Here is a 14,894-nt window from a genome sequence, read left to right on the forward strand (position 1 = left end):
TGTGTGTGTGTGTGTGTGTGTGTGTATTTCTATGGCCGCACACTGAACATATTAGAAATGAGTAATTCATCCATGCTAGGCTTAACATAAAAAAAAATTAGTTACAACATGGCAGATCACAAATGGTCTCCTGAGAGAACATAATGAACCTGGTGGTAACCTGTTTAGAATAAACGCCAAGTCAGCGTTATTGGCTAATGGCGGATAATAATTTCTAGTATAAGCGATTCTGACAATATTCGAAAATAGAAGCATGAGTGATATTCAAGTTACTTCCAATGACATACGATAAATATAAAATTAGTTTTTTTTTTTTTTTTTTTTTTTTTTGGCATAAAAAGAACTCGTTGCCTTACATCAGCATTAAAAGATCATGTATAAATTACCAGAAATTTTCTTCAAAGAGGCACTTCAATGATTTCAAGACTTGAATGTGGCTCAGCTAATAAATAATAATTGTTATGCTGTATCATTCCTTTTTCATAGTTTATTCTGTATTTTCATATCTATTTTTTCGAACAAGGAATGATTTCTCTATTAGAGTATTTCCTTCAAAAGATGAATACGTCACTTCCATTGGGGTTAGACTACAATCCTTATTCGACCTCTGTCCATTTTTATTCTGCCAGTAGTACATCGCTCTTTCTTTTTTTAAAAAATGCATCTTTTGATTACAACTGAATCTTCAAGTCTTCGTTGATACTAAAGGTAAACTGATTACCACCCATACGAAGGGTTCAGGCAAGAAAGCTTGCATGGTACGTTAATATTTACTTTTATCACTTGTGGGTGATCTGCGACAGTTACGATACATTATGATCCCCGACATCTTTCTTTGTATATACATACAACTCAGACAGTGCAGTACCTTTAAATCTCTGAAACGTCAACTCTAGATCACGTAATTGTTTCACTGCTAGAACAACCAGACGGAAAGATATTTAATTCAGCTTAGATGCAATAAGGAAAATGAAGACATTCAGCGACAATGAAATACTTTGTTCTTTTTGAAAGACGATGAAAAAATGGCCACTTAAACGCCTCATATGATTCCGTACACATAAAATAAGCAAGAGAAAAAAGAACAGACAGGATCACTTGGAATTCACATTCATGGTTCCCTCTAAAAAGTCGTGGCCTATATACTAGTCGGATCTAATAACCACAAACCTTCAGCCGACTGTTCGGTTTCTCTTATAAGTGTTTAGTTCTCAGACACAGATTTTCCGGCTAATATCCTTAGAATATCTTGGGTGCTGTTTGGTTCCCAATTCTAGCACGGGTAATGCAACACGGTCAATTTTAAATTATATCTGTCGCCGCAACTTAGCCAAACAATGCTGTTATTGGCAGTTAGGACGCCTCAGAAAATCTGTTGTCTAATTTTTACCAAGAAATGACAGCCAGCAAGCATGACTCAACAAACCAAATGTAATGTCTCTCAAAATAATCAATACGTTTCAAAACTTCAGAATTACATGACTCTACACTACAGTTGTTGCTCATACGTTGGATGTTCTGAGAGAGAGAGAGAGAGAGAGAGAGAGAGAGAGAGAGAGAGAGAGAGAGAGTTTACTTGTGAGCGTAGCAATTGAAAACATTTTCAAGTAATTCTCCAAGTTCCTTGGAAAGCTGGTACTATGGTTTATAGCTAAGCGGGGTCCTAATCCGTTGTTGCTGGTATGAATAGCTGTTTTAAAAGTGATGCAGGATAACATTTATGACCAGTCTAGCAACATAAACAACCAATATTAAAATGACAAATGAGTTCACCATTCTAGAGGAATACATAAACATATTTCCTGTCCATGAGTTCAACTCAAAGGAATACCACCACACCGCCGACCACTAAGATGAAACTAAGTGCAAGTAAGGTTCCCAAACCGTAAAAAAGACGAAAGAGAGAGAGAGAGAGAGAGAGAGAGAGAGAGAGAGAGAGAGAGAGAGAGAGGAGTCTTCGAGTAATCAACTCCCTGTTTAGACTCCTAGTTACAGAGGCTCTGGACCAGGGCTGGATTACCTGTCGACTATCGTTGCGACCCTAAAGATGTTACCAGGACCCAATAAGGCTCCTGGATGTTGCATGCCTTCCCGAAGTTCGCACCAAGGTATCTGCAGTCTGTTTATAAACCAAATGACGAAAAAAGTGTCCCCCAGGCTGAATCACTAACAGCATTTACGTAGCTGGACTGGAATTAGAATAAAACATTTAGGCCAAAGGCCAAACGCTGGTGCCTATGAGGTCACTCGGCGCTGAAAGGAAATTAGGGTCCGACTTGAAGTTCGAGGAAGAAAAAATTAGCAGCATCCACTACATTAGAAAACAAAGAACTAACGGGAATATATATGTGTGAATATATATACACTATATATATATATATATATATATATATATATATATATATAAACACAGAAAATCGTAGATAACGGTAATGGGAAAATTTGTATTAATTTACCTATAGGTAAATGTAATAAAGTCATTGCAAAAGATCTTTGCAGTGATAAAACTGAAATAAAATAATTTTATTTTTAAATAAGCGCCATCTGTCCTGCTCAATACCATTTGCATTGCAAGAGCGAAAATATAAAAGTTAAAAGAGTATTTAAAAAAAAATAAAAATAAAAACGCTGGACACTACCTCAGCGAAATCAGATAAATAGAAACATCACCTTGTGCAAGCAGAAGCAAATTACACTGCGGGGCGAGGATTTGCAATTACTCCTCGGCTCAAAGGGAAGCCGATTTCCGAGGTTTCCCTTAAAAGGAAACTGCCGAATACCCGGTAAACTTACCTCGCAGCTGCGTCGCCTTCATTAATGCTAATTAGCGGCCAGATTTTTCAAAGACGGAAATTCGCAAGCTAAAAGTATGCTGTGCCGCGGATGAAGTAGCTTGCAGGCATCCATCTCTCTCTCTCTCTCTCTCTCTCTCTCTCTCTCTCTCTCTCTCTCTCTCTCTCAAAAATCTTAGGTATGTTCAACTACGACAAAACTGCATATCTGATTTTAAAGTTCAAATACAGTATCTAGGTAAACATATGCTAGGGTGCATCGCACAACTCCTGAAAGCGCTGCCAGATGCACGATCCGTGGCTAAATTCAACCTTAAATAAAATAAAAACTACTGAAGCTAGAGGTTTGCAATTTGGTTTGTTTAAATGATTGGAGGGGGGATGATCAACATGCCAATTTGTGGCCCTTTAGCCTCTTTAGGTTTTTATTTATTTATTTATTTATTTTTAGGTCTCAGGGTGGACAGAAAAGGGGCAGGCAGAAAAAAGGTCGGACAGAATAAAGTGCAGACGGACGGACGGACAAAGCCGGCACAATAGCTTTCTTTAACTTAAAACTAAAAGTGCCTTAAATGAGAGAGAGAGAGAGAGAGAGAGAGGGGGGGGGGGGCATTACTGCGTAGTTCAGACAGAGTAGTACATGTAAAACGAATCACGGACTGATACACAGAGACTGAGAGAGGTAATAAAAAAGAAGAATAACGCATTACATCAAGGTAATCAATCGTATCAGGCGCTGCAATTCAAAGGGATAATTGCCTTCGTTATTAGCGGAAAATTAGCGTGTATTTCGTTAACGAGACCCTTCTTTTATTGGTACGACTTGATTATTCTAGTTTATGATAACCAAAAGAAGACATTCATGACGATTCATTACACCTGTTGACTCAATGGAACGGACGCTATCACGTATGAGACAAAATTGCACCGTGTCTGCCCTCTTGACCTTCTCGTACCTTTACGCAGCGTGCATACCTGCCTTGGTGCTTTGATACATACTAAAGTCTTCAAAAGTAGGAAATGTATCTTTCTTGCTACCATCTTTTATACAGAACATTTAAATAAGCGTACCAGAAGTTGAAGCAAATAATCTTTTTATTCAAATCTGAAAAAAACAAAAAAACAAAATATTTTTGAGGATAATAATCTTTTTACTAAATTCTGAAAAACAGAATATATTTTCTCAATAGAATGGAAGTACTTTTATAAGTTTACACAATTGATGTCAACCTCCAGAGATGAAGGCAGACGACATATCAGTCAAATTAAAAAATTATAAAAAATAAAATTTATTTCCGAAGACCCTCATTAGAGAAGGTAGCTAAGGACAATTGCACAAATAAAGTACGACTGGTCTTTATACTACGGCTAAGTTTTCTAAACTTTGACTGCAAGTATAACGCCGACTTTGGTAAATTTCATGAAGCCTTAAATCCTGAGAGAGAGAGAGAGAGAGAGAGAGAGAGAGAGAGAGAGAGAGAGAGGATAAATATGAATCTCTCAAGGATTTCACTTTTACAAAAACGATGACTGCCTACTAACACCGTTACGTCGACAAATTGATCAATTCATCAGACAGATACGGATTCTACAACGTTCTATGAATCTGTCCGGATATGGCCCATGAACGCCAAGACAAATTACTGGGATAACATTCAGATCAAAGGTAAAAACGCTGCACAATGTAGAAAAACGTCATATGAGTCTAAGCAACTTCGCAACAAATATGGGGGAACTAGCACTCGGTAAAGAGCAATCTGATTTTGACAGCCGTAAAACGCCGAGATAATCATCACTGCTTTTAAAGGATTTACGAATGAGTTTAAAAAAAAAAGTTGCCCGAGACCAAACACAGCACCTCCGAGACAAAATAAGAAAAAAAATTATAAAAGGCAAAATAAGATAGGGAACATTACTACGAATTTGGAGGTCCGTCTGGCCAGATATGCCGAGAGTCTAAAACCTCCCGAATCTGTTAACATGGGCCGAACGTTTCCGACATGGGCCTGGTGGCTCACGCTAGTCTATTGCTCGTGTTTCGGTTTCGCTTTATCAGAGTCAATATCTATCAAGCAGCGTCACCGGAGAGAGAGAGAGAGAGAGAGAAGAGAGAGAGAGAGAGGAGAGAGACGAGAGATCGAGAGAGAGAGAGAGAGAGAGAGAGAATGCAAATGATATCAAATTAATATATATACATACTAAATACATACATATATACGCATACATACATACATTTATTTATAAATAAAAAATATAATAAATATATTATAAAATATAAAATTTAATAAATATATATATTTAATTATATATATACATAATTATATCTATATATAATATATATATAAAACCCTAAACGTTATGAAGTTCATTCCTTTCTTAACGCAGGTTTATCACAATCAATTTCTACATTACAATAAACGCTGTATTCAAGAAAACCACCCTGATTCATCGATGAATGACATTATTGCAAAATCAAACTTGATGTATTAGGAGTGGCTTGTTCAAGGTATACACTATTTGAAACTGTTTTAAATAACTAATTAATCTTATTGTATGTCTCTCCTGTCCTAGTTCTTGCCAACATTCCCCGAAGACGCGGATAATGCAAGTTATGCCCGCTACCAAAACACTGCACCACTGTGAAAATTACGGACGCACACTAAAGGCCGATCTAAATAAATCCGCTCAACCTATGTAAAATGAATTATATTACAAACTCCATCAAACTATTGATTATATATATTATATATATATAATATAGAGTTCTATATCTATATATATTATATATATATATATATATAAATTAAAAGAAAAATAGCAGATTTACAGAATCCATAAATGAGTATATGTTGCTCGTGGCTTTGCCCTGAAAATAGCGTTTACAAAAGGATATATATTAACAAAAACATATAACATCGTATAAAAATCTGTCCCTTGAATTTATTTACCTAAGCTTATCCTTATAATTAGCTACAGAAAAACAAATCGAATGACTCAATTCTCTCTCTCTCTCTCTCTCTCTCTCTCAAGTATATGGCCACAGTTGTTGGCGCACCAGATTAAGGTAGTAATGGTACAATGAGCTTCGATCTATCAATCAACCTCCTCTCTCTCTCTCTCTCTCTCTCTCTCTCTCTCTCCAGTTGTTTACATACCAGATTAAGGTAGTAATTGTACAATCAACTTCTATCAAGCAATCAGTCTCTCTCTCTCTCTCTCTCTCTCTCTTTCAAGTATATGACTACAGTTGTTGACACACCAGATTAAGGTAGTAAACTGTTTAATCAACTTCAGTCTATCAATGAACCCTAGCCCGCAGACGTAAAAAAAAAAAAAAAAAAAAAAAAAAAACGTTTACCGCGTGATCCACCGTCCAATCAATCGGGAAGCATTCATAATCCCGCCATCAAGTCACAATCCTGTTTAAGAGGGAGGCCATTGCAGCGTCACGGGCGACAACTTTATGCGGAATACAATTCCCCGCCATTCCTCATGCAGTGACCACCCCCTAAAACCTGGTTGGCAACAGAACAGAAGAGAGTATGGTATTCAGGCCAAAGGCCAAGCGCTGGGACCCATGAGGCCATTCAGCACTGACAGGGAAATTAACAGTAAGAAGGTCGGAAAGGTGTAATAGGGGGATGACATCGCAGTTGCACTATGAAACAACTGTTAGAAAAGGTGGAAAGTCAGATGGAAGAAAGAGAATATGAATGGAGGTACAGTAAAAGGAAAGAAAGAGGTACAGTAAAAGGAAAGAAAGAGGCAATAAGGTTTGAAAGGAGGGGATGACATCGCAGATGCACTATGAAACAACTGTTAGAGAAGGTGGAAAGTCAGAAGATGCAAGAAAGTAAAATGAATGAAAAAGGTTGCAGCCAAGGGCCGAAGGGACGCTGCAACAACCCTTCAGTAATGCCTACAGTGCACCACACTGACGGCACTACACGTTCGCATGAACAGAGAAAAATATTAATGATTATGAATATCACAGGTCATGCGTTATCCAGCAAAGTCGACTTTTTAGTCAATTCTAATTCGTCCAGTTGATGAGGCAGGTCTGAGTATTAAATTCTATCATTTTTAAACACGTGGTCATTAATTCATTACAAGTAGCAAAAACGTACACAGCTTATTTCATATTCAGGGAGACTGATTCAGTACACAAGCATTTTTTTTTTTCAATCTTTGTCGATGAGGTAAATTCAGTCAAGTATCTATTTATTTACGCAAATTGTCTATTGATTGACTTCGATAACAAAGACACATGCCCCGGTGAAATCTACCTTTTCCGCAGCGGGTAAGTCGAAGGAACCTTCGGATCACTACTAAATCAACCACGTAAGAAGGTGAAGGGTACAACTCAAAGCGAAGCAATTAATGGCAACTGCTTCTCTGTCGAGAAAAGGCGGAACATTGCATGTGATATTGTTTTGTTTGTATGGTGCTTTTTACGTTGCATGGAACCAGTGGTTATTCAGCAACGGGACCAACGGTTTTACGTGACTTACGAACCAAGTCGAAAGTGAATTTCTATCACCAGAAATACACATCTCTCAAACCTCAATGGAATGTCCGAGAATCGAACTCGCGACCATCGAGGTGGCACGCCAACACCATACCGATTACGCCGCTGAGGAGCTTCATTGCATCTGATATCGGCATAGTAAGCGGGCCTTTCTTGAAAATTCGAGCAGAATCAAACCGTAGCATTCCAATTATCGGAACTATCGACTGTGATCGAACACTACGCAACACAATACCGTCGTCGCTTACGAGAAATTCCGAGAAATGTCAATGCTACGACCGACGACAAGAAGCACTTGGAGCTGGAGTAGGGATTAGGGACCTGATTGCATGGCAAATAATATGACGTTACTCTTCAACGGGCGAAACCATTAAGTACTTTGATTAATGGTATTCCGTTCTTTCAGGATTGTCGGGGCTGGATGGCGAACGAATGATTTATAAAGCTGAGAGATATAATTTGCAACGACTGCGATATTTATAACTTACAAGTTGAATGGAGCTGAATTCTAGCTAGTTGAAAAATTAGATGTTCAGTAAGTTCCCATTCGAAGATGAATTACAAACACAAAATACCAAAATAAAGATACTAAGCTATATCTAAATGCTGATTACATCAAACAATGGTATATATTCGCTCTTGCAGACCCTGTCCAATAATTTCTACAGGTATCTTTCAGGTGCTCGTTAAAAACACATTATCTAGTTCTTAATAACAGAGGCACTATACCGCTTGCCTAATTCCCACGGTACCTAGAGATTGCAGAATCCTTAAAATTTCGAAAAACCAGTAATATTATTCTTATGATTTCAGCAGATGAAACTTATTCTCAAGGAGCAAGCACACAAGTGCCATTGGCTTTGAATTCAAAGATTCCAAAGAATGTTTGTTTCAACCTCCCACCGCAGACCCCGCACCGCAGCCATACCTGACTATGGTACTGAGTCAGTGATTTTTCATTGCTCTAGGGGAGACGCGAATCCGCGAGGCCTGAGTGGCATGCCACGACACTAACCACTATACCAGTGGACCAGCATTAGACAGAAGAACGCACAAGCTGACGACCGTAAAATACAATCTCAAGAAACAGGAGGCATAGGAATTTCTTTGTAAATGCTGATCACACAAACATCCAAAACATTAAACAAGTAAACTTACAATCCCATTAAGGTACTGGAAAATCTAATGAAACAATCCGTGAAATCTGGTTTTAATCTTGAACAAATCTTAAGAAAATTTCGTTCAATTAAACATATTAAATGTGGTAGGCATGTTAATTTAATGTATAAAAACACCACAACACAATAATTATACTAGCAGAGTACAGGAGACTCAGGAATCTGATCCTATTTAAAATATTATTTGGTTTCGGCTAATCAACAGATAACTAAATGGAGAGTCTCGAGTAATTCATCAAGAATTTTACGCTTTTACTTTACCATATTGCTATGCAGTCAGCATTTCCATACTGACGATTTAGTTAAAGTGGTAAGCTACTCAACTCTTGAAAAATGATGTCAACCAGTAAATATAAATATTCAAATAATCAAATGACCTTTACTAAAACAAATATTAAAAATTATTACCAGGTTATAGGAAAAAAAACACATTCCACTTGGCAATAGTGATAAACAGGTCCAAATATCTACAAACATCTAAAATGAATTGGAAATGAATCAGTCAAATTAGTACTACAGATCAAAACGTCAAAGTCAGTCAATTTAAAAAGTATTCAGTTTATGGCCAAGAGCCGAAGGTCAATTGTTCAGGAAATAACTTGAAATCAAAAAGTCTATGTAACTAAACTAAATAGTATACAGGAAAAGAAATCTCAAAGGTCTAGGACTCTCAGTAAACTGTCCAAAATATTCAGAATATTCAAAATTTAAGGTAATTCATTCAGACACTAAACATAATCAAGTCAAACTGAATAAAGAAAAAAATAGCCTAAGGTCAAAAGATCAAAGTCAGTCATTCAAATAACTACTCGATTGACGCAGTGGAATAAAATGAAAATATAATTCAGACTTGATTATAATTTTGAACAGGAGACTGGATTTGCATTTAACGTCATATTCATAAATTTGGGGAGACAGTTAGTCATATCTTTTTTTATTTACAGTTAGGGAAATGAAAAACTACGATGCCACAGAAATCATATTTATTCGTCTACTTTCAACTTCTAAGCATTTTATACCCAAATTCGAAACACCCTTTTCAATAAAATCTAGTTTTAGGGAAACGAAAAACTATGATGTCAAAGAAATCTTATTTAAACATCTGTCAACCATTAAGCATTACCATGTCAGATTTCAAGAGATCTTTTCATAAGTAAAGCTAGGTCACTTGCTCAATCAAATGTTAACTTGGTCACAGCGATGATAAATAATCTAACTCAAAAGTCAAAATCAATATTTCAAAGGAGAACTCACGATTAAAAATTGAAAGCCATAAATAAATGCATATATTCGAAACATTCGGATTCTCTAAACTAGCATATGGAGAATAGCACATAGAATTTAGACCAAAAGCCAAGCGATGGGACTTATGAGGTTATTCAGAGATGAAGCAGAAATTGACAGTGAAAAGGTTTGAAAGGTGTAACCGGGGGAAAACTTGCAATTGCACTGTTATAACATTGTTAGGAGAAGGTGGAAAGTGGAAAGTAAGAGGAAAGAAAAAGAATATGAACGGAGGCACAGTAAAAGGAATGAAAAGGGTTGCAGCTACTAGCCGAAGGGACGCTGCTAAGAACCTTAAGTAATGCCTGCATTGCAACGCATGAGGTGCACTTGACAGCGTTACTCCCATACGGGGCTAAACTGACATATGGATCTGTCACTTTACTCCAACAGTAATGTAATCTACATATAGGCTCCTCGTGGATACTAGAGCTGAAGAGATACAACACATCTCATTGCAGGAACTTCTTTACGTACAAGATATATGACACATGGTATAAACTGCCACCAGAAGTTGTAAACAGCAACAGTGTGGAAGAGTTTAAAAGAAAGCTAGACAAAATCATTAGGAGACGGTGAATGAAGAGTAAAACCTGCTCCTAGAGATAAGCGAGGCCACGATGTCTCCGCGGATGGACTGACATGTTTATGAGTCTATGAGACATCCTGATCCTTGTAACTCCTTTTGGGATCTGAACCGCCGACAAGTAAAACACTGGCCGGCAGCTCAAAACCCCGAGGAAGAGGTCATTGTTAGCATCCTGCTTATCAATAATGCGAGCTCGCGGGACGGAAAAAAGATGAAAGGTAAACAGATTAGCTTTACTCTTACCAAATAAAGACTTCAAGGTCAAGATCAACTGTTCGATAAGGCAGCAAACTCCGTTCGCAACAACATAAAACATTCAAATATTAACTACGCTGTATCTTGCTTCTATTCAAGATTGAAAGATTTGCGGAGGAATTTTAGTCAGCTCGGCATCGACAGATTTTGTTGCTGCGACGTAATTTTTTTTTTCATACCGTGAAAAAATCAATAATGAAGAACCCATAAGCAAACCTATACCACTGGGTGAATTTTCATGTGGAGCTGCGTTCACCATTTATAAAGAAGTTATTATCTACCTGCATTCAATTCTAAGACTACGGATCTTCTTCCCCACCGTTATCCCTACACTAAGGGGTCGGTTGCCTGATGCGCCTTTCGTTACAACATCATGCATGGTTTATTATTTGGCAAAGGGGTTTTTACGACCGCATGCCCCACAGTTATTGGCGGTGGGCCTCGCCTTTGACTAAAAACTCCACCTGCAAGGCAGCAGTTTCCACAGTTATTGGCGGTGGGTCTAGCCTTGTCCACCTGCAAGACAGCGGTTTCCACAGTTATTGGTGGTGGGCCACGCCTTTTACTAAAAAGTCCACCTGCAAGGCAGCAGTTTTCACAGTTTTTTCAGGTCTAGCCTTTTGAATAAAAACTCACGCAGCAGCGGTTTCCACAGTTATTGGTGGTGGCCACGCCTTTTACTAAAAAGTCCACCTGCAAGGCAGCAGTTTCCACAGTTATTGGCAGGGGTCTAGCCTTTGAATAAAAAGTCCACCGCAAGGCAGCAGTTTCCACAGTTATTGGCAGGGGTCTAGCCTTTGAATAAAAAGTCCACCTGCAAGGCAGCAGTTTCCAGTTATTGGCGCAGGGCCTAGCCTTTTACTAAAAAGTCCAACTGCAAGGCAGCAGTTTCCACAGTTATTGGTGGTGGGCCTAGACTTCTACTTAAAAAGTAAGACTGCAAGGCAGCAGCTGTCCTTTTAGCCTACGACACGCAGGACCTACCGTGGTAGTTTCTTACACCCGAAGAATGGTCTAAGACTCTGCGGGTCTTGCACTGAAAATCTCCATCTCACTATAAAGTATAAACCACTATCAGGCGTCATTTGAATATGTATATATATATATATATATATATATATATATATATATATATATATATATATTATACATAAACCAAGTTTAAATCCCTGACACAAGTGGTAATTTGAAACAAAATAAGTAAAAAGATAATAAAATAAATATAAATGTGCAATTAAATCTTAGCGACTCCGTCATCAGCTACAAAAACCAGAGAGAATAACCAAACTCACTATATATATGAAACCTATCCACTTTAAATCAATAACACGACTAAAAATATAAGTCTTTATCGCTCGTCACGAGAGAGACCATACGCAGATGACTGCATGATGTGCCATAAATGTTCCCGCGACCTTTGACCTACTGCGATCGAAATGAGATTTGCTATAAAAGTCTAATGCAGTTTACAAGTTCGTGTCAGTGGCTGGCTAATTAAAAGAAGATGAAAAAAAAACATGAAACAGCAAAAATAAGAGACTAAATTATCCTCCAACACTCATGTGCTGCGTTCTGATTCCAAATACACTGTTGCGCTCTGAAACTCCATATTATTTAAATGTTACAGGAAAGCATTCTTAAAAAGCTTCAAGATTCAAAGGCAGGTTTATCTAAATCTTTATGTTTCCTCAATGTTTCAAGGAAGCTAAAGATGGTTCTGAGATAGCTTATTTTAAACGTAATTAGGTTAACGCCAGGACATAAATATGAATGACAAATGCCAAATGTTTAATTAAAACAGTTATAAAGCTGAAAGCTGCTCTAACAAAGGCAACGTTTCTATATGGTTTTCGGAATGCTTAAACAAACTTTCACTCTTGGCTATGTTACTGTTTTAAAATCTTAAACACACACACACACACACACACACACAAACTGAATCAACCAAAACTGAACAATGGTTTTTCAACTGAAGATAAATCTTGCTTTACATACATAAAAAACGTTGTTATTATTATTATTATTATTATTATTATTATTATTATTATTATTATTATTATTATATTTAGCAAGAAGTTACAGAACCAAGAACTTCCTTGCCAAACTACAGGACACGATGGCCATATATGAAAAAAAGCAGAAAAATAAGAGCAAATAAAATCAAAATAATGGAACATACCGCCCTCATGAGTTCTCCCAGGGTTATGTAAGGTCATTTCCACACCATGACGTGTCTCACGACGCGTGTATCATCCTCTTTGAGGGGAGCGACGTCTTAAGCATGAATGCAGACATAACTTTTAAGCAAAATCAGTCTGCGAACTTTATGTTACAGGAAATGACATGTATTTTTATTTTATTTTTTTTTACTTGGTCGTCCCTGATTCTCAAAGCCTCGGCAAAAGTTTCTGGTATTCGCTCTTAGTTACGTTATTCATTTGTTTATTTATCAATTTGTTAATCTATTTTTTTGTTTGTTAATAACTGGTTTCCTTTCTGCATTTCCTATTACCTTCTGTAACTTCTTTCAAATGAACACCATATTCTTTGGAAGCGTCTGTGGGCTTCTCCCATTTAAATACGGTTCATCTTCCGAAGAATAATAATAAAATAATAATAATAATATAATAATAATAATAATAATAGTGATAATATAATAATAGATATAATAATAATAATAATAAATTAATAATAATAATGTAATAATATTAATAATAATAATAAATATTTGAATCTTGACTCACGGACTTGTTATAAAACCATGTTCATGTGTCTTTATCTCTTTCCCGCGAAAGACCATTTACTTGGCAATGGTAATCCTATATTAAACAAAAATATGCTAATGACCTCATACTTTGGTGCCCCATGGGACACTTTGGACGGCAATTGTTAACATGACCTTTACAGAGGTTTTTATTTGTATATTATTAATTTTTTTTTCTTACTGAATTTTACTTTCACGCAACACTTGATTCATCGCTTTTCTTACGGGTTGAAATCATTTCCTCTTCCGGTAAAACCCCTAGTTTGTTTTCTTAAACGTTTAGCTTCTAAAGGTAACGTAAAGAAAACGGTAAGAAGAGTTAATGTCGTAATAAATAAGTTCAGATTGACATACGCGTAAAAACGACAGCAAGCCAGTTTTTCAAGGTGACTGGAAAAACTTATAAGACCAAAGAATAAAAAAAATATCTAAACACATATTTCCTTCTTACAATGAAATTTTTTTTTATCGGACTAAGTTTCCTCTCTCTCTCCCTCTCTCTCTGCTCTCTCTCTCTCTCTCTCTCTCTCTCTCTCTCTCTCTCTCTTATTTATATAATATATCATATATATATATATATAGAAAGTGTCTGTATTTGCATTAAAACATTATTCTAAAATTATTAATGATATCAACGGTAATGATATAACACGCAACCAGCTTATTCTTTCCAATGCAGACAAGTTGACATTACGTACATCATGCACGAAAAGACATTAATATCGAACAAAACTCCCGAAAGTATGAAAAAAAAAAAAATCTAAAAACAGCAAAATAATCAAGGGACCTTAAACATATTTAAACAAGACATTAAAAAACAAACTTATGAAACGGCGTTAAAAAAAAAAAAAAAAAAGCTATAATCAGTACAAAGCCATGCTGGAGGACGACCTCATACCTCATCATACTGAAGAGTTGGCTAAACGAATCTACTCCACTGAAAGAAGCCGCGATCGGAGTGGGAGTCTCATGGGGACATCGTTCAGGTGGGATTAATCAAGTCGAAGGTGTCGCTCAGTCAAGGCGTTCCTGAGAGGCCGCGGAGCACAACCGCTCGCACTCACTACCTGATTCACACTGAGACTGACCCGAGAGAGTCGCTTTACCCTGTTACAGACAGTGTCAAGGCTGTTCGTCCTTAACCCCGCCTACTCAGACACCTCTTTTCCTTTTTTTTATTTTTTCGTCCATATCGTCGGGGGAAGCGGGGGCTCTTCCTTCCGCTTGAGGCCTCTCGATTATCAAAAAAAAAAAGATTTGACACATTGGATACAAAAGGCATTTTCGCATTTCATTAATATTACAAGGTTCGCGTGACTGGTAGCGTCAATTCGTCAGAAAGTTGATAATTACAAGCAACGCTTCGAGCTCCTGGATATATATATATATATATATATATATATATATATATATATATATATATATATATATATATATATATACATATTTATTTATATATATATATATGTATATACTATATATATATATATATATATATATATAT

General features: G+C 36.8%; 1 protein-coding gene across 1 annotated transcript in view; it reads right to left on the reverse strand.

Moving 5' to 3' along the window:
• Positions 1–14,452, reverse strand: part of LOC135198714 (collagen alpha-1(XVIII) chain-like) — a 751,537-nt gene extending 737,085 nt beyond the window's left edge. Inside the window, exon 1 of the mRNA XM_064226569.1 lies at positions 14,289–14,452. The gene's annotated coding sequence lies outside the window, so the exon portion shown is untranslated. The remainder of the gene's footprint in view (positions 1–14,288) is intronic.
• Positions 14,453–14,894: the final 442 nt, after the last annotated feature.

The sequence above is a fragment of the Macrobrachium nipponense genome, chromosome 22 (assembly GCF_015104395.2).
Source record: "Macrobrachium nipponense isolate FS-2020 chromosome 22, ASM1510439v2, whole genome shotgun sequence".
NCBI classification, from domain to species: Eukaryota; Metazoa; Arthropoda; class Malacostraca; order Decapoda; family Palaemonidae; genus Macrobrachium; species Macrobrachium nipponense.